General features: G+C 44.7%; 1 pseudogene; it reads right to left on the minus strand.

Annotated features, from left to right (window-relative positions):
* Nucleotides 1-283: 283 nt before the first annotated feature.
* On the minus strand, nucleotides 284-4587 carry LOC104856552 (annotated as a pseudogene).
* Nucleotides 4588-24063: the final 19476 nt, after the last annotated feature.

Below are 24063 nucleotides of genomic sequence, written 5' to 3' on the forward strand. Positions count from 1 at the left end.
TTTGGACAGAACTATGTTGAAGATCAAGTGTAAAGAGCCCAGATGAATGTTTAAAATGCTGTGAATCTGGTCATAAAGGAATCTCCAGTAAAGCTGTGGATTGCAAAGATAGAACAGAGTAGATCTTGATTGCTGAGAAGGAACAGAGGTATAGAAAAGATGGCCTGAGGACATTGCAAGAAACAGCAGTAACACCCTTTGCAGCCTCAAAGCTGCAAAAGTGAAAGACTTTGCTTTGAGAAGAGAGTCCCAGAACACCATATTACTACAGAACAGCAGTGGTCTAGGCAAACTGTTTCTTCAGGATTTGCTTCACAGGCATTGGATTCCTACATCCATCCACAAGAGAAAGGAAGTCTGGCTGCTGCTCCAAGTGACAGCAGACCTTGGCTTCATCCACATGGTGTTGGTTTAGGTGCATTTGAAGTGCACCAGTTGTGAGGTCAAGAAGGATTCCACCCATTTCAGATGGAGGCCTTGGAGGCGAGGTTGTCAGTGTGCCTCTAATGGACAGCATGGGAAGCTGTGAGTATGGAACCAATATGCAGTGGAGACCCCAGAAGTTTGTAGAAGCCAGGAACATGAATTTTCTGAGGAAAACTGCAAGGAGAGAGCAGGGTCGACCCAGAAGCCATGGGTGCTACAACCACCTGCAAGGACATAGGGGCAGAGCCATCTAAGCCCTTTGGAGTTCACAACTTCCCATAGATTCCTGGGAGTGCTGGAAGTGGAACTGTGGGATTTAATGTTTGCCCTGATGGATTTTGGGCTTGCTTTGGTCCCATTCCGTTGTATCCCCACATTTGTAACATTTGGAATGGAAATGTCTTTCTGTGATGTTGAATGTTGAAAGCGTATAACTTTCTTTCATTTGTAGAGTGGCTTGCACCTAAGAGTTTGCCTTAAATCTCAGAGGAGACTCGGGACTTGGACTTTTCAGCAATGCTGAAACTGTTAGAACTTTTGGAACTCTTAGAGATGGACTAAATACCTTTGCATAAAAGGATATGCATGTCTTTGGGGGACCAGGGGAGAAATGTTATTGCTTGTATCTAGATGTTCCCCCAAAGCCTCATGCAGTTGGAGGTGGGGCTTTTTTCTAAAATGGCTGAATCTAGAGAGTCTGAGTGTTCCATGGTAGCACTCTAGGCTCAAAGGCACTACGATTAAAGGTGTGAGTGCTACCTGCCTCAAGTAGACTGGATAAGATAAAGAGCTAGAAAGAGCTGTGGTTGTCTCCTGTTGTCTTTGCTGCTCTCCACTGCCATGAACTCTTCCTGCCCTGCCATGCCACCCTGCCTTGTAGCCAGCCAGTTATGGACTGAAACTTTTACAGACTATGAATTAAGTAAAACTTTTCTTCTTCAACCTTAGGTGTCAGGTATTTTGTCTAAGCAACGAGAGCAAAGTAACAGACAGAGATCTAAACATAAAAACTAACATTAAAATTGGAAAAAAACATGGGTACACATATATCACTGTGGTATGATCCTTTTAATTCGTTTGGGAAGATACATAGCAGAGGAAGAGCTCTATCAAATGGGACCTATGATCTTAGATTTTGTTTTTGTGGTATATTTGTTGTTTTACTGTTAATTTGACACACCTAAACCAAAGCATCCACAATACTTAATATACTTTGATGAGAATCATATACTATAGTCTTAAGACATAACCACAGAACAAGCAGAGCAATTAAAGCTACATAGGGCCTTAAAAGATATCCACAGTGTGTATTATTTTAATATTCATTCATTTACAAATTAAGCTACATGTCATTAAATTTCTTTTGCTTTCATTGTTTTAATCAGACATAATTTATTCAAGAAAAGGCAACTTAGTTTTTGTGTATGAGCTTTATTCTTTACTATATTGATTAATACAAAATTTATGAGTAAAATGCTTTCCTTACCACCTACATATAGGAGTAAATCTATGAAATTCTCAGATAGTGATACCAAAATGAAAATGAACCAAATAGCCAGTCTAGTTGTGGTCATAAAGAACAACTAGTGAACTTTCAGATTTTTATATAATAATGGGTACTACAACTCTAATATTAGTGAAATCTAAAAATCATTGCATACAGCATCAGGCTTGAAAGCCCTAATTGCCTTGTAAAAAACTAAATGAAAATTTTAAGTACTTGCCTCACAGTATCAAATTTATAAATCCAAGCTAGTTCAAATCCAGTGCAATTATGACTTCACATTTACAAGGTAACTAATTGGTAAATTGACAGATGGCATAATAATTAAGACTTCATTTTCCTCTTTTTTCAGGATAAATGTACTATAGCCAGAGAAAACAGAAAATTCAATGTATTTTACTGTAAAATAACCATTTATGACTCTATCCCTGTACAACATGGTAGATCAATTCTAGTTAACTTGAACTTTTTTCTTGTAATTTTTAAAGTTATTCTGAGTACTTGAACTCCTTTAGATATACAGCTTTTGAAAGAGTATTACATTAGTATACCAGGACAAATTTAGTATACTGAGTGGTTTTAAAAATATTTATAAATGTTTCTAATATGCAAAAGCATTTGGCAATACTTCTACAGCATTTTGTTTTTATAGAATTAAAATTTCATTCAGTACTCATTTTGATGTTTTTTTTTTTAAAATTCACAGAAACAAGTCTTTGTAAATAGGGGAGGGAAGAGGGGGTGAAGGGAGGGAAGGGGTATGGGTTAAATGAGAACCAAGATCTGTCATGTAAAGGTACAAGATCCCAATGATAAATGTAACTATAGTATATACTTAAAAAGTACCAATAAACTCAATGAAAAAAAATTTCATCTAGAAGTAAAAGGACCTACTGTTAACTGATCATTTTGTGTCTTGCATCGTGCCAGGTGTTTACATATATCAGCTAAACTGATGTCATTGTATTAAACATTTAAAATTTCACAGAAAAATGTAAATTATATAGCCTGACTGCATGATACTGTTATTTCCAGTTTCTATTTATGGGAATTAAAGCAGTCATTAAGTCTGTTAACAAATCATTACCTGTACATTTATGAAGGCAACTGACATGATTTGCAAACAAAGCCTTCAGGTTTTATGTTATTTACCAAAGAGTGTAGTTCAGCAAGAAAAGAAAACCCAGCATGCAAATTTACAAATTTGCCAGTTCCTGTGACAAACCATTTCAACCTTTCAAAGTATTGCCCATAAAGTTCCACATCATTGGGTCCTGCTCCTTCAATCCACAGAGGCTCCACAGGTCTTAGGCAAAGCTCAAACAATGCAAGGCTATGGAAAAAGTCAATGACTTCATCTTTTTTTAAAAATTGAGTTTAGTGGTACATTTTAGGTATACAGTACAGTTATGTTCATTATTGGGATCTTGTACCTTTACATGACAGGTCTTAGTTCTCATTTTTGCCCTTGTCCCTGCCCTCCCTTCACCCCCTCCTCCCTCCCCCTTTACCAACACTTTATTTCCATTTTTTCATTTTTTTCTTTTCCGTTATTCCCTTTCCCCTACCCTTCCCACTTTCCCTACACTTTTAGCCTTTTTCTTCCTATTTCACATTGTCAATTATCCCATTAGGATCTTATGTACTATTATAGTTTTTCACACCAGAGAAATTATTCGGTATTTAACATGCATAACTTATATCAATGACTTAATCTTCAGTCCAATGAATTATTAATACTGGAGAGGTTATCTTAGAGATTTTTATCAATGTTTGGAAATGTATCAAAACAGTAGGTGTTTTTGGCATCAGGAAAAGCAACTCGCATTCCTGAGGTCAAAGGAGAATGAAGAATAACTGCAGCACTCTCATACCAAGCAGCAAGATCCACAGATGTTACCGTCCCTATACTTTGGCCATATATAATCACATTTTCAGGATGAATGCCATATCTTGTTCTAATAGCAAGCCAAGCAGCTTCAATATCCACATATAGGCTCTTGTCTATTGGTTCCAGAACTTGCACCATATTCAGAATAATCATATGAGAATATATTACATTTAATCTGTGATCCCAGTCCTATGTAAAAGCTGCTCACCTGACCAAGATCAATAGCATTTCCATGTGAGAAGAGTAAAGTATATTTGGCATTGGGTGAACAACGTGCAAACATGCAGGAAATTTGATTGCCTTACTGGCTCTAATCACGAAACATGAAATAAGATCTTTTTCTGTAGAAGAGTATTGTCAGTCAATTCATTCTGAGAGACATAAAGTCCAGCAACTTCCAGTTTCAATGCAAATCAGTGTGTCAGTTGGATCAGGGGGCATAAAATGCTATTTTTTGAAATTCCATGTTATTTCATTTAAAAATTCTAATCCCCTTTTTTTGAGTTTATTGGTCCATTTTAGGTATACAGTACAGTTACATTCATTATTGGGATCTTATACCTTTTCACATGACAGGTCTTGGTTCACTTTTCCCCTTGTCTCTGCCCTCCCCTCACCACCTCCTCCCCTCCCCATTTACAAACACTTTATTTCCATTTTCTCTTAATAAGAGAAAAGGAAAAAATGCTAATTTTGAAGCAATTTTCCCTGGTCAAGGTGGGCGGCAGAAGAGCCAACATAACTCACTAAATGAAAGATTATTCATCCTCTGCACTTGGGTGGCCATGACCCTGGCACTGAGCTGGGAGGGGTGGGAGAAGACTCCAGCTGCCATGCTGCTGCTGCAGGATGCTCCCTGCACATGGAGGGTCTGGCCCTGTGGGGGTTGCAAGGGTTCAGAATCCTGGAGCCAGGACTGAGGACAGCATCATCCTCAGGGCTGGGCTCAAGGTCCTGAGTCTCCTCCCTGAGGCTGCAGCTTGGCCAGAGCACTAAGCTCTGGAGCAGCTGCTGCTGCCCCTGTGCTCTCCAGTCTCACAAACATTGGTGCTGTGCTATCAGCTGCTGCAGCCACTTCCTTTAGTGGCAATGAAGTCAACACGCAGTCCCAGCCCAGTCTTTCTTCTCCTTAATCCCCTTTCTTTGCTCCTCCTCAGCCCACCTAGCCCCAGGCTTGCTCTGGTAGTGGGTAGAAAACCAGCTGGGGGCCTGCAGGGAACTCCCTAAGCCTGGAGTTGGCCACTAACTGGAGGAAGGTGCCAAAGCTGACCAAATCCTAGATTTTTGAGATGTCTCCTTATTGATTTCCACAGCTGTTGCACCAGTCTGCACTCCCACCAACAATGGAGCAGGGTTCCTTTCTCCCCACAACCTCACCAACATTTGTTATTGTGTGATTTCTTGATAGCAGCCATACTTTGTGGGGTGAGGTGGAATATCAGTGTTGTCTTCATCTGCATCTCTTGAATGACCAGTGATGTGGAACATTTTTTCATATATTTACTTGATGCTTTTACTTCTTTCCTTGACAAATGCCTGTTCCTTTCAGATGCCCATTTTTGAATCAGGTCTTTATATTTTGGGGGGTGATTGTTTTGAGTTCTTTATATATTCTAGATAAAAGTCCTTTGTCTGAGGAGCAGCTTGTAAAATTTTTTTCCCACATTGTAGGTTGTCTTTTAGTTCTCTTGATGGTTTCTTTTGCAGTGCAGAAGCTTTTTAATAAGATGAGATCCCAGTTGTTGATTCTTCTAGCTCCCATGCTACTGAAGATTTGTTCATAAAGTCTTTTCCTATGCCAATGTCTTCAAGGGTTCTGCTTAACTTATCTTCCACCAAGTTTAGTGTTTCTTTTTTAATATTTAGATCTTTAATCTACTTGGATTTTAGTTTAGTGCATGGTGAAAGATAAGGGTCTAGTTTTAATCTTTGGCAGGTTGAAATCCAGTATTTGCAACATCATTTATTAAAGAAGCTATCTTTCCTCCAGTGAGGATGATTGGCTCCTTTGTCAAAGATGAGATAGCTGAGTACATCTGGAGTTGTTTCTGTATCTTCCAATCTATTCCACTGATCCTCAGGTCTGTTTCTTTGCCAGTATGATACTCTACATTTAAGACCTAAAAATTTCCACCAAAAGAGTTCCAGACTTAATTGACACTTTCTGCAGAGTAGCTGGATACAAGGTCAACACTGAAAAATCAATAGCCTTCTTGTACACAAATAACGACTCACTGAGAGAGAAATTAGGGAAACAATTCCTTTCACATCAGCATCCAAAAAAAAAATTTCAGAATGAATCTAACAAAGAAGCAAAAGACCTCTACACTGAAAACTACATCACTCTGAAAAAAGAGATCATAGAAGATATAAGAAAATGGAAAGATATCCCCTGCTCCTGGGTAGGAAGTATCAACATAGTGAAAATGGCCATACTACAAAAAATACTATACAGATTCACAATGCTGATAGAAATTCCAACAGCATATTTCACAGAACTAGAAAAAAGAATACAAAAATTCATTTGAAACAGAAGAGACCTAGAACAGCAAAAGCCATCCTAGACAGCAGCGACATGGCAGAGGGTATAACAATTCCCAATTTAAAGCTATACTATAAATCCATTTTATACACATTTTGTGTGTGTGTATATATTTATATTATATTATATAGATACAGCATTTTCTCCCTCCCTTCTTCTCTTCACCCTCCATCTCTCCTTTTGTCCTTTTCTATCTTTCTTTCTCTTTCTTTCTTTCTTTCTTCCTTTCTCATCCTCCTCATCCTCTTTCCTCTTTCTCCTCTTCCTCCTCTTCTTTCTTCCACTTCCTATTTTTCCTGACAATGGAGGTTGAATCCATGGTCTTTCATACACTAAGAACATGTTTTACAAATGAATCATGCCCTTATAACTTCCACCATATATGCTTTATCCATTCATCTATTAATGGAGATTTGATTTTATATCTTGTCTACTTTTTAAAAAGTGCAGTGAACATAGGAGTGCATATATGTCTTTGACATATTGATTTGTTTTCTTTGAGTATAAACCCAGGAGTAGAATTACTGGATCTTACTAAATTTTTTGAGCAATCTTTATACCTTAAAAAAATGTCTTTAATCTTTTACATTATTACCAACAGTGTGTAATGATTTTCTTTTCTGTATTTTCTTGCCGACATTTAAAAAATCTTTTGTTTTTTTCAATAACAGCCATTCCACATGGCAGTGGGCATAACAATTCCCAATTTGAAGCTCAATTTAAAAAATGAGGAATTAGACTCATTTATAGGAAAATGGATACATATTGAGGATATACTCCTAAGTGAAATAAGTAAGTCACACATGTGAAAATACCAAATAGTTTCTGTCATGTGAAAAGCTATAATAGTACATAAGATCCTAATGAGATAATTGACACCGTGAAATAGGAAGAAAAGGGCTAAATGTGTAGGGAAATTGGGAAGGGTAGGGGAAAGGGAATAAGGGAAAAGAAAAAAATATGAGAAAATGAAAAAATGGAAATAAAGTGTTTGTAAATGGGGAGGGGAGGAGGGGTTGAAGGGAGAGCAGGGACAAGGGGACAAGATGACAACCAAGACTTGTCATGTAAAGTTACAAAATCCCAGTGATGAATGTTACTGTACTGTATACCTAAAATGTACCAATAAACTCAATAAAAAACCCAGCCATTCAAACATTGGTGAGGTAATATCTCATTATGGTTTTGAGTTGAATTTCCCTGATGATTAGTGCTGTTGAAAATTTGTTTATATACTTCTTGGCCACTTATATATCTTCTTTAGTGAAATGTCTATTCAGATCCTTTGCACATTTCAAAATCAGTTTTCTCACTTTCTTATTGTTGAGTTATTTGTATTCATCACATATTTTGGATATTAACCCCTTATCTCATATATAATTTTATTTTAAGTGTTATACCATTCCATATATACAGATTTGGTTTTTCTGCCAGTGCTTTCAGTTTCATATTCAACAAAATCATTGTTCAGACCAACAGCAGGCAGTTCTTCTGTATGCTTTCTTCTAGTTGTTTTGGAGTTTTATCTGCTATAGTTACATTCCAAATTAAAGATGAAATAGCTTTTATGTTTGATGTGAGATAAAGGTCCAATTTCATTCTGTGTATGGAAGTCCTGTTGTTACACCACCATCTGTTGAAGTGACTGTCCTGTTTCCATTGTGTGTTCTTCCTTTGCCCAGTTTAGCTGGGTTACTTGTACATCTATCTGTGCATGGAAATAGCTTTAAAAGGGCTAAGAATCCTTTTGAATGATCATCACACTTGAAAGGAGCACAGATTTAAAAAATTAATATAAGTGTTCTCAAAGATAAATTAAGTAGAGTGATGGCAAGGAGAGTTAAGAAAAACAAGACATCTGAAAATCCTAATTTATAATAAAATGAAAATAGTAGTAAAAATTGTTAAAAATCAACTTTTTAAGAATTTGAAAATGAATCAAGTGGTTTCACCAGTCTAATTCATTTACACACGGAAGGCTGAATCTCAGCAAGAATAATGAATTTCAGAGTATATGCTACTCTCACAATCTCCATGAAAATCTTAAAATACATAGGCTTATACTTTTGATTTATAGTAATAGCTTAGTGGAAATTGTAGCAATAAGAATAGGGGTTTGGCCTCCCTGACAACCATCTTTACAATTATTTGCTATTATTTGACTTGGCAAGCTTTTCCTTGAACAACCCTATTTAAAAGATTTGTCAGTATTTGACATGACTCAGAGATATGTGAAAAGCATTTTCTCCAGGGGTGATTGCTGAAACCAATTAGAGAGACATGATCAACTTTGCAGTCCTTGAAGTTTGTAGATAGAAAACAATAGAGTAAGAATAAAGTTTAAAAACCAAAGCTAGGGAATAAGATTCACAGGGCCTCTGAAAAGCTCTGAAATAATTTTCAAAAATCTAGAAGTTTATGTTCATGCTGTGCACAGCTTATGCATATGCTTAGAAAAAAATGTAAGAAGCTATTAAGAGCTGAACTCTGGCTGTTCTGAAGGCTCTCAAAAGCATGAAATGAAGACCAAGACAGAATTTTAAAATTACTAACTGGATACTGAAGTTGTTCTTCAACATACATCCAGAGCCCCTGGTGACTCCTGGGAGAGTTATTGGCTCCAACTGCTTAATGAAATGGCTGTCTAGTCATTAGCTGATCACTGAGTTAACTGAGCAGAGACTTCAGCAAAAGGGATACTCACTTTACAGATTTAGATCAGAAGTGTCAATAAATAAGTATCCTACTATTACCAACAAAAATCACTAGAATAAGAAAACCTGAGAATGAGGATAAATTTGCTCTCTTGAGTTTCTACATATTACTTAAAATGTTCAGGTTTCAAGCAAAAATTATGAGTTATGCAAAAAAAAAGTAGAACACATTACAGAAAAAAGTGAACTTTTAGTAATTCCAGATATTGGACTTACTAGAAAAAAATTTTAAGTAACTTTTAAAATACCTCAAAAATTAAAATAATTCATTCGAAGGAGCACAGAAGAAATGCTGCCACCAAAAAAAAAAAAAGCCACAATTTACATTTTACAACACAATGGAAAATTAAACCTCCAAAGAATCTCAAAGTTTTTCAGAACTGTGGAATTAAAACCCTTATGATGAAAGAGATAGAGCAATATGGTGGCTGAATAAGATCTTCTTATGATCATTTCTTTATAGAAATATCAAATTGAACACCTTTTTGCATATCAAACTATGTTCACAGGAGCTGAGGAAATGAGGAGACCAATCACAGAACACATTTTGAGTATAAAAAAAGTGAAAAGATGTGTTGAAGAAGGCAAGAAAGAAAGTGTTGCCTGTGTCACTCCTCTTTCAACTCCAAGCATCCCAGCATGGAGGGAAGCACCTCCTGCTTGGAGAGAGGAAGCAGAATTAAGACCAGGGCTGTCACTTTGTGTGACCATGGCTGTGTAAAGGGTGAAAAAATTACTCAGTAATGAGATTTTAGTTCAGCCACAGAGGTGTTGCTACTTCAGCACAAGAGAGAATCAGGTGAGACCTGTGCAAATATTTATTTGTGACTCAAGGAAATGAGAAGAAAAACAGAAGGAAAGCATTTGCAGCATATTCTATAGGAGTTTTGGTCAGGAACAGGGCCAGAATAGGATGGGTTGCTACATGACACATGCTGACCTAGTTTAAGTAATTGGGCAGAAGAGACACAATGTATAAACAAACATCCCTGAGAACAAACTACTTTTTAACTCTGATGATTGTTACCTGCAGATTCTACTGTAAACTCTAACCAGTCATTCCAGGAGTCCTTATACATTTGTTCAGAAAGTTTTTCTTGCATTCAATTCAAACACTCCTTTGGCCAGAGTTTCCCCACACCGGCTTTAGACTAGAAACCCAGTAGTAGGCCCACCACAGTGAAGCCCAGTGCTGGGTTAAACCCCATAACCTCATCCTCTTGGAAAATAATGTTGACTGAGCTTCTAAAACTAAGTTAGGTTAGGTTAGGAAGAGTCCAGTACCAGGAACTCTGCTCTAATTTCAAGCATCCAGAAAAACTGAAGGCCCAGTACATAAGCCAGAGCTTCCAGAGCCTCCAGGTCAGCTTCAGCATCAGGTGGAGCTGTGCACGTGTGGTGGGCCTGGGTTTTAGCTGTAACAATTGTAGCCTTGAAGTGGGTCTGAGGATACAACTGTCCTCCCAAGACTATGTTGGCTCCAGCAGCATTGAGACTGTGACTCATTGACTATCTCCACCACCCATTCCCCAACTTGTTGCAGCAGAAATGTCTGTAAGCCAGTATTTATAGGTAAGGCTCTAGAATTACCCTGGCACAATGCAGAAAACTGCATTGCAATGAGACAACTCTTATTTTCACCTGCATAACTGCTAGCTGCAGTGTGGGCCTCCCTGTATTCCTGAGGTCCCTGTTCCATGAAGCAGAGAGAATCAGTCATGAACCAGCTTAGCTTTAGCCTAAGGGGCCAAGAGTGTCTTTCACCAACACAACCCCATATTCAGGCAGCAGAATGTGGTACAAAACCTCATTTCCTTGAATGAGGGCAGTGTTGTAAGCATATGAATTTGACATGAAAGATGGGTTGTTGAAACCTAAAACTAGGTAGATCTTGATGTCCTACCACCCCAGGCCTGCCTGTGGATAAAACTTCTAGGAGAGCTTCACTAAGCTAAAAACAAACAAAAAAAAAGAAAGAAAGAAAAAAATGATTTTGAATATTTTAAGCATAAAGAAATAACAAAGGTTTTAGGAGATAAATATTTGGCTAGGTGTAAACATTATGCAATATATACATGTATTGAACATTACATGAAACTCCATTAATACATGTAACTTTTATGTTTTTGTATGGATTAAAATTTTAAAAGAAACATGTTTAAATGTAAAAAGGTATACAATGATCTATGAATGAAGATTTTAAAAATCTAGAGGCAATGAAAATAAAACCATATCAAAATGTGTGGGACACAAAAAATTCAGTACTTACAGGAAGACTGAAAGCTTTACTGCTATTAATGAGGCCATACTTTTAAGTAAAATAAATAGGACATATATGTGTAAATATTGAATAGTTTCTCTGGTGTGAAAGTGTAAAATGAGGATCAAAATGTATAATAGATAATGTGAAGTTGGAAGAAAACGTCCAAAGGGGAAGCCGAAGTGGGAGTGGGGGCATAGAGGAAAGGAAAGAAAGGATAGGAAAAATATGAAAATAGGAAAAAACCAGAAACAAAGTTTTTGTAAATAGGAAGGAGTGGAGGGGTTAAAGGGAGGACAAGGGAATGGGAAAAAAATAAGAACCAAGATATATTATGTATAGGTACAAATGCCCAATGATGAATGTAAAAATGTACCAATAAACTTAATGAATAAAAAAACCCTAAGTCAATAACTTAACTTTACATGTTTAAGAAATAGAATAAATCAAATTAATCCCAGAGCCTACAAAAAAGTAAATAATAAAAATTAGGGTGGAGATAAACTTTAGAAAAACAACAGAGAAAATCAACAAAATTGTGTTGTTTGAAAATTTGCAATAATTCACAAACTTTTGTTAGAGAAAAAGGAGAGAAGGATGAAGTTAATGGAATAAAAATGAATGTGGAGACATTACTACTAGGATTCAAGAAATAAAAATGATGTAAGATATTAAGGTAACACCCTGAACAACTATATTCCAAGAAATTAGATAATCAAGATAAAATTGACGAATTCCTGTAAATACACCAAGTACCAAAACAAACATGAGATGCTGTAGAAAATGAACTTGAGAAATTTTGACTTACATTCAGGATTTAAAACCACTCTACAGGCGCGGGAGCTCCCGGCCTGCGCGACAACAGACCCAGGAAGGACCCAAGGACCCCAGAGGGGGTTTTTCTCAGCTGCCTGCCTACCTGCCTGTCTGCGATCACCCGGCGGCGTGCGCGTGAGCTCCCGGCCTGCGCGGGAGCTCCCGGCCTGCGCGACAACAGACCCAGGAAGGACCCAAGGACCCCAGAGGGGGTTTTTCTCAGCTGCCTGCCTACCTGCCTGTCTGCGATCACCCGGCGGCGTGCGCGTGAGCTCCCGGCCTGCGCGGGAGCTCCCGGCCTGCGCGACAACAGACCCAGGAAGGACCCAAGGACCCCAGAGGGGGTTTTTCTCAGCTGCCTGCCTACCTGCCTGTCTGCGATCACCCGGCGGCGTGCGCGTGAGCTCCCGGCCTGCGCGGGAGCTCCCGGCCTGCGCGACAACAGACCCAGGAAGGACCCAAGGACCCCAGAGGGGGTTTTTCTCAGCTGCCTGCCTACCTGCCTGTCTGCGATCACCCGGCGGCGTGCGCGTGAGCTCCCGGCCTGCGCGGGAGCTCCCGGCCTGCGCGACAACAGACCCAGGAAGGACCCAAGGACCCCAGAGGGGGTTTTTCTCAGCTGCCTGCCTACCTGCCTGTCTGCGATCACCCGGCGGCGTGCGCGTGAGCTCCCGGCCTGCGCGGGAGCTCCCGGCCTGCGCGACAACAGACCCAGGAAGGACCCAAGGACCCCAGAGGGGGTTTTTCTCAGCTGCCTGCCTACCTGCCTGTCTGCGATCACCCGGCGGCGTGCGCGTGAGCTCCCGGCCTGCGCGGGAGCTCCCGGCCTGCGCGACAACAGACCCAGGAAGGACCCAAGGACCCCAGAGGGGGTTTTTCTCAGCTGCCTGCCTACCTGCCTGTCTGCGATCACCCGGCGGCGTGCGCGTGAGCTCCCGGCCTGCGCGGGAGCTCCCGGCCTGCGCGACAACAGACCCAGGAAGGACCCAAGGACCCCAGAGGGGGTTTTTCTCAGCTGCCTGCCTACCTGCCTGTCTGCGATCACCCGGCGGCGTGCGCGTGAGCTCCCGGCCTGCGCGGGAGCTCCCGGCCTGCGCGACAACAGACCCAGGAAGGACCCAAGGACCCCAGAGGGGGTTTTTCTCAGCTGCCTGCCTACCTGCCTGTCTGCGATCACCCGGCGGCGTGCGCGTGAGCTCCCGGCCTGCGCGGGAGCTCCCGGCCTGCGCGACAACAGACCCAGGAAGGACCCAAGGACCCCAGAGGGGGTTTTTCTCAGCTGCCTGCCTACCTGCCTGTCTGCGATCACCCGGCGGCGTGCGCGTGAGCTCCCGGCCTGCGCGGGAGCTCCCGGCCTGCGCGACAACAGACCCAGGAAGGACCCAAGGACCCCAGAGGGGGTTTTTCTCAGCTGCCTGCCTACCTGCCTGTCTGCGATCACCCGGCGGCGTGCGCGTGAGCTCCCGGCCTGCGCGGGAGCTCCCGGCCTGCGCGACAACAGACCCAGGAAGGACCCAAGGACCCCAGAGGGGGTTTTTCTCAGCTGCCTGCCTACCTGCCTGTCTGCGATCACCCGGCGGCGTGCGCGTGAGCTCCCGGCCTGCGCGGGAGCTCCCGGCCTGCGCGACAACAGACCCAGGAAGGACCCAAGGACCCCAGAGGGGGTTTTTCTCAGCTGCCTGCCTACCTGCCTGTCTGCGATCACCCGGCGGCGTGCGCGTGAGCTCCCGGCCTGCGCGGGAGCTCCCGGCCTGCGCGACAACAGACCCAGGAAGGACCCAAGGACCCCAGAGGGGGTTTTTCTCAGCTGCCTGCCTACCTGCCTGTCTGCGATCACCCGGCGGCGTGCGCGTGAGCTCCCGGCCTGCGCGGGAGCTCCCGGCCTGCGCGACAACAGACCCAGGAAGGACCCAAGGACCCCAGAGGGGGTTTTTCTCAGCTGCCTGCCTACCTGCCTGTCTGCGATCACCCGGCGGCGTGCGCGTGAGCTCCCGGCCTGCGCGGGAGCTCCCGGCCTGCGCGACAACAGACCCAGGAAGGACCCAAGGACCCCAGAGGGGGTTTTTCTCAGCTGCCTGCCTACCTGCCTGTCTGCGATCACCCGGCGGCGTGCGCGTGAGCTCCCGGCCTGCGCGGGAGCTCCCGGCCTGCGCGACAACAGACCCAGGAAGGACCCAAGGACCCCAGAGGGGGTTTTTCTCAGCTGCCTGCCTACCTGCCTGTCTGCGATCACCCGGCGGCGTGCGCGTGAGCTCCCGGCCTGCGCGGGAGCTCCCGGCCTGCGCGACAACAGACCCAGGAAGGACCCAAGGACCCCAGAGGGGGTTTTTCTCAGCTGCCTGCCTACCTGCCTGTCTGCGATCACCCGGCGGCGTGCGCGTGAGCTCCCGGCCTGCGCGGGAGCTCCCGGCCTGCGCGACAACAGACCCAGGAAGGACCCAAGGACCCCAGAGGGGGTTTTTCTCAGCTGCCTGCCTACCTGCCTGTCTGCGATCACCCGGCGGCGTGCGCGTGAGCTCCCGGCCTGCGCGGGAGCTCCCGGCCTGCGCGACAACAGACCCAGGAAGGACCCAAGGACCCCAGAGGGGGTTTTTCTCAGCTGCCTGCCTACCTGCCTGTCTGCGATCACCCGGCGGCGTGCGCGTGAGCTCCCGGCCTGCGCGGGAGCTCCCGGCCTGCGCGACAACAGACCCAGGAAGGACCCAAGGACCCCAGAGGGGGTTTTTCTCAGCTGCCTGCCTACCTGCCTGTCTGCGATCACCCGGCGGCGTGCGCGTGAGCTCCCGGCCTGCGCGGGAGCTCCCGGCCTGCGCGACAACAGACCCAGGAAGGACCCAAGGACCCCAGAGGGGGTTTTTCTCAGCTGCCTGCCTACCTGCCTGTCTGCGATCACCCGGCGGCGTGCGCGTGAGCTCCCGGCCTGCGCGGGAGCTCCCGGCCTGCGCGACAACAGACCCAGGAAGGACCCAAGGACCCCAGAGGGGGTTTTTCTCAGCTGCCTGCCTACCTGCCTGTCTGCGATCACCCGGCGGCGTGCGCGTGAGCTCCCGGCCTGCGCGGGAGCTCCCGGCCTGCGCGACAACAGACCCAGGAAGGACCCAAGGACCCCAGAGGGGGTTTTTCTCAGCTGCCTGCCTACCTGCCTGTCTGCGATCACCCGGCGGCGTGCGCGTGAGCTCCCGGCCTGCGCGGGAGCTCCCGGCCTGCGCGACAACAGACCCAGGAAGGACCCAAGGACCCCAGAGGGGGTTTTTCTCAGCTGCCTGCCTACCTGCCTGTCTGCGATCACCCGGCGGCGTGCGCGTGAGCTCCCGGCCTGCGCGGGAGCTCCCGGCCTGCGCGACAACAGACCCAGGAAGGACCCAAGGACCCCAGAGGGGGTTTTTCTCAGCTGCCTGCCTACCTGCCTGTCTGCGATCACCCGGCGGCGTGCGCGTGAGCTCCCGGCCTGCGCGGGAGCTCCCGGCCTGCGCGACAACAGACCCAGGAAGGACCCAAGGACCCCAGAGGGGGTTTTTCTCAGCTGCCTGCCTACCTGCCTGTCTGCGATCACCCGGCGGCGTGCGCGTGAGCTCCCGGCCTGCGCGGGAGCTCCCGGCCTGCGCGACAACAGACCCAGGAAGGACCCAAGGACCCCAGAGGGGGTTTTTCTCAGCTGCCTGCCTACCTGCCTGTCTGCGATCACCCGGCGGCGTGCGCGTGAGCTCCCGGCCTGCGCGGGAGCTCCCGGCCTGCGCGACAACAGACCCAGGAAGGACCCAAGGACCCCAGAGGGGGTTTTTCTCAGCTGCCTGCCTACCTGCCTGTCTGCGATCACCCGGCGGCGTGCGCGTGAGCTCCCGGCCTGCGCGGGAGCTCCCGGCCTGCGCGACAACAGACCCAGGAAGGACCCAAGGACCCCAGAGGGGGTTTTTCTCAGCTGCCTGCCTACCTGCCTGTCTGCGATCACCCGGCGGCGTGCGCGTGAGCTCCCGGCCTGCGCGGGAGCTCCCGGCCTGCGCGACAACAGACCCAGGAAGGACCCAAGGACCCCAGAGGGGGTTTTTCTCAGCTGCCTGCCTACCTGCCTGTCTGCGATCACCCGGCGGCGTGCGCGTGAGCTCCCGGCCTGCGCGGGAGCTCCCGGCCTGCGCGACAACAGACCCAGGAAGGACCCAAGGACCCCAGAGGGGGTTTTTCTCAGCTGCCTGCCTACCTGCCTGTCTGCGATCACCCGGCGGCGTGCGCGTGAGCTCCCGGCCTGCGCGGGAGCTCCCGGCCTGCGCGACAACAGACCCAGGAAGGACCCAAGGACCCCAGAGGGGGTTTTTCTCAGCTGCCTGCCTACCTGCCTGTCTGCGATCACCCGGCGGCGTGCGCGTGAGCTCCCGGCCTGCGCGGGAGCTCCCGGCCTGCGCGACAACAGACCCAGGAAGGACCCAAGGACCCCAGAGGGGGTTTTTCTCAGCTGCCTGCCTACCTGCCTGTCTGCGATCACCCGGCGGCGTGCGCGTGAGCTCCCGGCCTGCGCGGGAGCTCCCGGCCTGCGCGACAACAGACCCAGGAAGGACCCAAGGACCCCAGAGGGGGTTTTTCTCAGCTGCCTGCCTACCTGCCTGTCTGCGATCACCCGGCGGCGTGCGCGTGAGCTCCCGGCCTGCGCGGGAGCTCCCGGCCTGCGCGACAACAGACCCAGGAAGGACCCAAGGACCCCAGAGGGGGTTTTTCTCAGCTGCCTGCCTACCTGCCTGTCTGCGATCACCCGGCGGCGTGCGCGTGAGCTCCCGGCCTGCGCGGGAGCTCCCGGCCTGCGCGACAACAGACCCAGGAAGGACCCAAGGACCCCAGAGGGGGTTTTTCTCAGCTGCCTGCCTACCTGCCTGTCTGCGATCACCCGGCGGCGTGCGCGTGAGCTCCCGGCCTGCGCGGGAGCTCCCGGCCTGCGCGACAACAGACCCAGGAAGGACCCAAGGACCCCAGAGGGGGTTTTTCTCAGCTGCCTGCCTACCTGCCTGTCTGCGATCACCCGGCGGCGTGCGCGTGAGCTCCCGGCCTGCGCGGGAGCTCCCGGCCTGCGCGACAACAGACCCAGGAAGGACCCAAGGACCCCAGAGGGGGTTTTTCTCAGCTGCCTGCCTACCTGCCTGTCTGCGATCACCCGGCGGCGTGCGCGTGAGCTCCCGGCCTGCGCGGGAGCTCCCGGCCTGCGCGACAACAGACCCAGGAAGGACCCAAGGACCCCAGAGGGGGTTTTTCTCAGCTGCCTGCCTACCTGCCTGTCTGCGATCACCCGGCGGCGTGCGCGTGAGCTCCCGGCCTGCGCGGGAGCTCCCGGCCTGCGCGACAACAGACCCAGGAAGGACCCAAGGACCCCAGAGGGGGTTTTTCTCAGCTGCCTGCCTACCTGCCTGTCTGCGATCACCCGGCGGCGTGCGCGTGAGCTCCCGGCCTGCGCGGGAGCTCCCGGCCTGCGCGACAACAGACCCAGGAAGGACCCAAGGACCCCAGAGGGGGTTTTTCTCAGCTGCCTGCCTACCTGCCTGTCTGCGATCACCCGGCGGCGTGCGCGTGAGCTCCCGGCCTGCGCGGGAGCTCCCGGCCTGCGCGACAACAGACCCAGGAAGGACCCAAGGACCCCAGAGGGGGTTTTTCTCAGCTGCCTGCCTACCTGCCTGTCTGCGATCACCCGGCGGCGTGCGCGTGAGCTCCCGGCCTGCGCGGGAGCTCCCGGCCTGCGCGACAACAGACCCAGGAAGGACCCAAGGACCCCAGAGGGGGTTTTTCTCAGCTGCCTGCCTACCTGCCTGTCTGCGATCACCCGGCGGCGTGCGCGTGAGCTCCCGGCCTGCGCGGGAGCTCCCGGCCTGCGCGACAACAGACCCAGGAAGGACCCAAGGACCCCAGAGGGGGTTTTTCTCAGCTGCCTGCCTACCTGCCTGTCTGCGATCACCCGGCGGCGTGCGCGTGAGCTCCCGGCCTGCGCGGGAGCTCCCGGCCTGCGCGACAACAGACCCAGGAAGGACCCAAGGACCCCAGAGGGGGTTTTTCTCAGCTGCCTGCCTACCTGCCTGTCTGCGATCACCCGGCGGCGTGCGCGTGAGCTCCCGGCCTGCGCGGGAGCTCCCGGCCTGCGCGACAACAGACCCAGGAAGGACCCAAGGACCCCAGAGGGGGTTTTTCTCAGCTGCCTGCCTACCTGCCTGTCTGCGATCACCCGGCGGCGTGCGCGTGAGCTCCCGGCCTGCGCGGGAGCTCCCGGCCTGCGCGACAACAGACCCAGGAAGGACCCAAGGACCCCAGAGGGGGTTTTTCTCATAAAATAACAAAAAAACAAAAAAAAAAAAAAAAAAAAAAAAAAAAAAAAAAACCACTCTACAAACCAGGAAGAGGACATGAATATGTTGAAAGACATTTATGGAAAACACACTAATCATATCATAATCAATGATAAATATCTGAACATTTTCACCCTTAGATCAGGATTAAGGAAAGGAAGCCTGCTTACTACTGTAATTGAAGGTCAAGATAGAAAGATTTGGCCAGAAAATGAAACAACAAAAGTTATTAAAATTGGAAAGGAATAAGTAAACCAATCCCTTTTCCTGTATGACCTGATCTTATGTAAAAAATACTTAAAGTCCACTAAAATACTTGCACAAATATATGAATTTGTGAAAGTAGCAGAATACAAATCAGCACACACAAATCAGTTGTATACTTTTAGTGAACAATCTTAAAAGAAAATTAAGAAATTTATTTTTTTTGAAAAGGAATAAAATAATTAGATGTAAGTTTAATCAAGCAGGTGAAAGACTTGCAAATTGAAAACTATAAAACATTATTGAAAAAAGTTACATATATATGTGCACACATGTTCACAGCAGCACAACTTGTAACATCTAAAACTTGGTAGCAGCCCAATTACACGATGACTGGAGACTGGAAAAAGAAAATGAATTTTTTAAATAAAATGGAGTACTACTCAGCCATAAAAAGTAATAAATTAGAGACATTTATAACTAAATGGATGCACATCAGGGTGATACTCTTAAGTGAAATAAATAGGACACATCTGTGTAAATACCAAATAGTTCATCTAGAAAAACAAAGTCTTTGTAGATAAGGAGGGAGTGAAGGATTGATGGGAGGGCAGGGGAAAAAGGAAAAATATGAATCAAGATGGATTATGTAAAGGTGCAAATTTCCATTATATTCTATACCTTAAATGTACCGATAAAATTAATTCTAAAAAGAAGACCCAAAGAAATTATAGAAGACTTACATAAATGGTTAGATATCGAATTTTCATGGCTTTTAAAACTTATTAAAATGTCAATACTCCCCATGATTATGTATAGAATAAATTAAATCCTTATCAAAATTCAAACAATTATTGTAGGAATAAAAGGATATCTTAAAATCTGTATGGAACTGCAAGATAACTCAATAGTCAAAACAATCTTGAATAGAAGGCTAGAATTGGAGCACTCATGTTTTCTGCTTTCAAAAGTTATTTCAAAGCTATAGTTAATCAACACCCACTCTAGTGTTGGAATAAAAATAGACATGAAGAACAATTGAATTGAAATAGTCCAGAAAAAATCCCAATTATCTATGGTCAACTAACTCCAACAATACAAAAATAATTTCCTTTTAAACAAGTAGATCTGCCAAAACTGAATAGCCACATGTAAAAGAATGAAGATGTACATAACTCGTAGCATAAGAAAATTTAATTAAAGGAATCAAATATTTATTTTTTCTCATTGAGTTTATTGGTACATTTTAGACATACAGTACAGTTACATTAATTATTGGGATCTTGTACCTTTGCAGGACAGGTCTTCATTCTCATTTTTTCCCCTTACCCCTGCCCTCCCTTCACCCCCTCCTCTCTTCCCTATTTACAAATACTTTATTTCCATTTTTTTCTTTTTCCTTATTTCCTTTCCCCAACCATTCCCACTTCTCCTACACTTTTAGCCCTTTTCTTCCTATTTCACATTGTCAATTATACCATTAGGATCTTATGTATAATTATAGTTTTTCATACCAGAGAAACTATTCGGTATTTACACATGTGTGACTTATTTTTTTCACTTATATATACTCAAATATTTAAAAATAAGAATGAAATCTATAAAACTCCTTAAGGTAAAGACAGAGATAATTCTTTATGACTTCTATTTGGTAATGGTTTCGTGTATATGACATTAAATTACAAGTGAAAAAAGTTGTAAATTTGACTTCTTCAAAATTAAAAAAAATTCATCAAAGCACGTTGTGAAGACATGCAAAAGTATTTTAAAACCATATTCCTAAGGGTCTAGTATCCTTAGTACATAAGATCTCTTCCATTTCATGAGCAAAAACGCAACTACTCAGCAAAAAATGAGCAAAATTCATATTATTTCTCCAAAGACACATAAATGCCTAAGCAGCACTTGAAAACTTCATCAGGGGAACTTCAATTAAGTTACAAAATTACATCACGTCACACTAAATGACTGTAAATGAAAGAAATTGAAAAACGTTGGACAAGATTCATTATGGCTGACTAGAAGCTGCAGTATTCATGGTAAGCTCAGAAGATGCACACAGGGAAGTGTAGGTATTCAGAAACAGGGAGCTAAGTAAGATGAAAAATGCAAATATGGAAGGCAACTTGAAGAAGTCCACAATATGGATTCCAGTATTAGAGGTATTAATAAAATCAAGCAGGACCACTCTTCAAACTCAGTATCTCTTACAGACCAGGTTTGGTGAACAACTGAACTTGGCAAAGGATCTAACCCCCTAAGCAAAGAAGCAGAGTAAGTCAGCATTAACCAGGATGCTGTGATTGGCGCCTAGTCTAGCAATCACTGTCCAGTGCCCACCTGGCTAAATCCCTTATCACTGGGAGAAGGAGCTCTGTGGGTGAGATCTACACAGATCAAGGCACTAGAGAAACAGACAACCTGATAATCTTTTGGAAGGCAGTGAGTGAGGAATGTGTGGGCCCTTAGGAAAGACACAGGGCACAGTATGGTTAGAAACACAGAACCAGACTGAAAGATCTACATGGCTGTGTGAGTCACAAGTACAGGAAATGGTTGTAAACAGTGTGATTCTTGGGAGGAAAACAGACAATGAAGGGGGGCCAAAGTGACATTCTCTGATCACTCCCCTAAACACCAGTAAACCTGCAGGATATCCTGCCCACTGCCTGCATTCAAGATGTTGCAGAGCTCAGTACCTGCATCAACAGAAAGCTTCTGAGCTCTGTGAGCTCTAGGGACCAATGAATTCATGGGGTGGATATAAATTCTTAATAGGGAGACCACAGAGAATTTGTCATGAGCAGAGAACTGAAGAGGACCAGTGCAACCAAAGGGGGTTGCATGGCATGCTCACACAGAGTAGGATAAAAAAGGGCAGATGTAAACAGCTGCAGGGATTATTACAGAGGAAGAGGGCAGAGATGGAGAAGGCCTCTTTGGAAATCAGTGGGAGACTGGGAATTTGACTCTCTCACTTTAACCTCCCAGGACACAATTAAAGGTATCTGATCATAAAATAAAGGCAAAACCCTCTGGTTGGCCACACCCAGAAGAAAACAACTAAAACCAAGCATTGCCTTTAGATGGATTAAGAAACAGACTCAGTGCCCTGTCTGGATCCCAAAGCCTTTTCACTAACTGGGAAGCAAGAAAACAATTTGTAAGAGGGGAAATAGCTCAAGCACTGTTTGACCCATCCAACTTCCTGGATTCAACCACAAAAGGCTGTAGGTCAGCTCCCCACAACTACTGCAAAGTTTCTCCATTTATGAATACATGGGGGAGAGCACAGTTGTTTCATTGCAGCTACAGTATAAATAGGACTAAGGTACTTTATTTCACATTCTTTATTGTGTGATTTTTCTCACTTTTCATTCTCGTCATTCATTCATATATATATATATTCATTCATATATATATATTCATATATATATATGAATATATATATATATATATATGATACTATTTAAACTAAAGCACTACTTCTTAGATAAGAAGTTTCATAGCCATTTCAGGCTAACCCTCACAAAAAATTGTGTATAGCAGTTTTTTCTTTCATTAAGTTTATTGGCACTTTTTAGGTATATAGTACAGTTATGTTCATTATTGGAATTTTATACATTTACATGACATATCTTTGTTCTTATTTTTTCTCCATACCCCTGTCCCCCTTCACCCCCTCCACATTTCCCCATTTACAAAGACTTTGTTTCTATAAAATGGAGTACTATTCAGCCATAAAGAATGAGAAACTAGAGTCATTCATAGGAAAATGGATGCATACTGAGGCCAAACTCTTACATGAAATAAATAGGACACACATGTATAAATACCACATAGATTCTCTGGTGTAAAAAACTAAAAGTGTAAATAAGGATCAAAATGTATAATTGATAAGGTGAAATAGGAAGAAAGGGCTGAAGGAGTAGTGGAAGTAGGAAGGGTAGGATAAAGGAAAAGAGAAAAATTCATATGGAGGTATACTTTTTATTTTTTATTTTTGGTACTAGGGATCTAACTCAGGTCCTTGTGCCTGTGAGGCAGGCGACAGAACCACTGAGTTAAATATCTGGCCCTATATGGAGGTTTTAAATCAAGCTTTCTTTCAGAACATTAACTGGTTCTCCTCTTCTTGCAACTTCCCTCAATCTCCAGTTATACTTTCCTCTCTTTTCTTCCTTTCTCCTGCTCCTGCAAATAACCTCTGAAACTCCCTCTCCATATATTTTCCACTCCAAATATGCAAACAATATCAACAAAATCCTATAGTTTTCTTTTTTGTTTGTTTCTTTCTGTCCTATTCTCTTTATTTTCTTTTTCCTTTTCTCATCCTCTATATTCCAACTTAATTATCATCACTACAAAATCACAGTATTTCTAGGTTATTGAAAAAGGATATAATTGTTGAAGTTTTGAATTACATATATAATATAAAGTTGGTTCTGTAGATTGATAGAAGTGGTAGTGATTCTTTTTTTGTAACACAGAAAATAGTACTGATCCTATCATGTAGAGTAGATTGAAGAAGTGTATAAATTCCAAAACATAAGCAAAGCTAAGGTCACAATTCAGGGAAAGAAACACTAACCTGATTTCCATAAGAGTAACTGAGTTTCCTGACTTAATTTAAAACCCTCAGCACAAAAACAGTACAAACATGAGAAAATAAGGCAAAAAGATGCCTCCAAAATCTGTAACTCTCTAACAGCTTATCTAATTGACATTAACTAGAGGAAGACATGGACAAAAAATTTAAAAACCAAATGTTAGTGAGGTTTGAAGAGATAAAAACAAGTATACAAATACATAAGATTTTCAGTGACCTCAAAAAAGTTGTAAAGAGATGAAGGCCTTAAGTAATAAACTGACCTTAAAAGAGACAGAAAAAAAAGCTGATTGAATTAAAAGGATGATATAATTGTATATATAACATATAGTTATATATGATGATATAATGAACAATTGTTATAGCAAAGAATTAGAGATTAAGAAAACAAATCAAACAAAAATCCAGGATATAAAAATGTAATTAAAAGTATGGGCAGAAGAAATGATCAGTTGTTGGTGGGAATGCAGATTGGTGCAACCACTGTGGAAATCAATATGGAGATACCTCAGAGAACTAGGTTTAGTGGTTCCATTTGACCCAGGTATCCCTCTGCTGGGTATCTTTTAAAAATAATTAAAAAATCATACCACAGCAATATGTTGGCACTTATGTTTATAGGATCACAGTTTGTAGTAGCTAAAACTTGGAAAGCGCCCAATTGCCCATCAGTTGGAGACTGAATAAAGAAGATGTGGTTTTTCTATAAAATGGAATACTACTCAGCCATAAAGCATGAGAAACTAGAGTCATTCATAGGAAAATGGATGCATATTGAGGCCA

This window comes from Fukomys damarensis, unplaced genomic scaffold (genome assembly GCF_012274545.1).
Source record: "Fukomys damarensis isolate Sample0158 unplaced genomic scaffold, DMR_v1.0_HiC HiC_scaffold_39, whole genome shotgun sequence".
In the NCBI taxonomy this organism is placed as follows: Eukaryota; Metazoa; Chordata; class Mammalia; order Rodentia; family Bathyergidae; genus Fukomys; species Fukomys damarensis.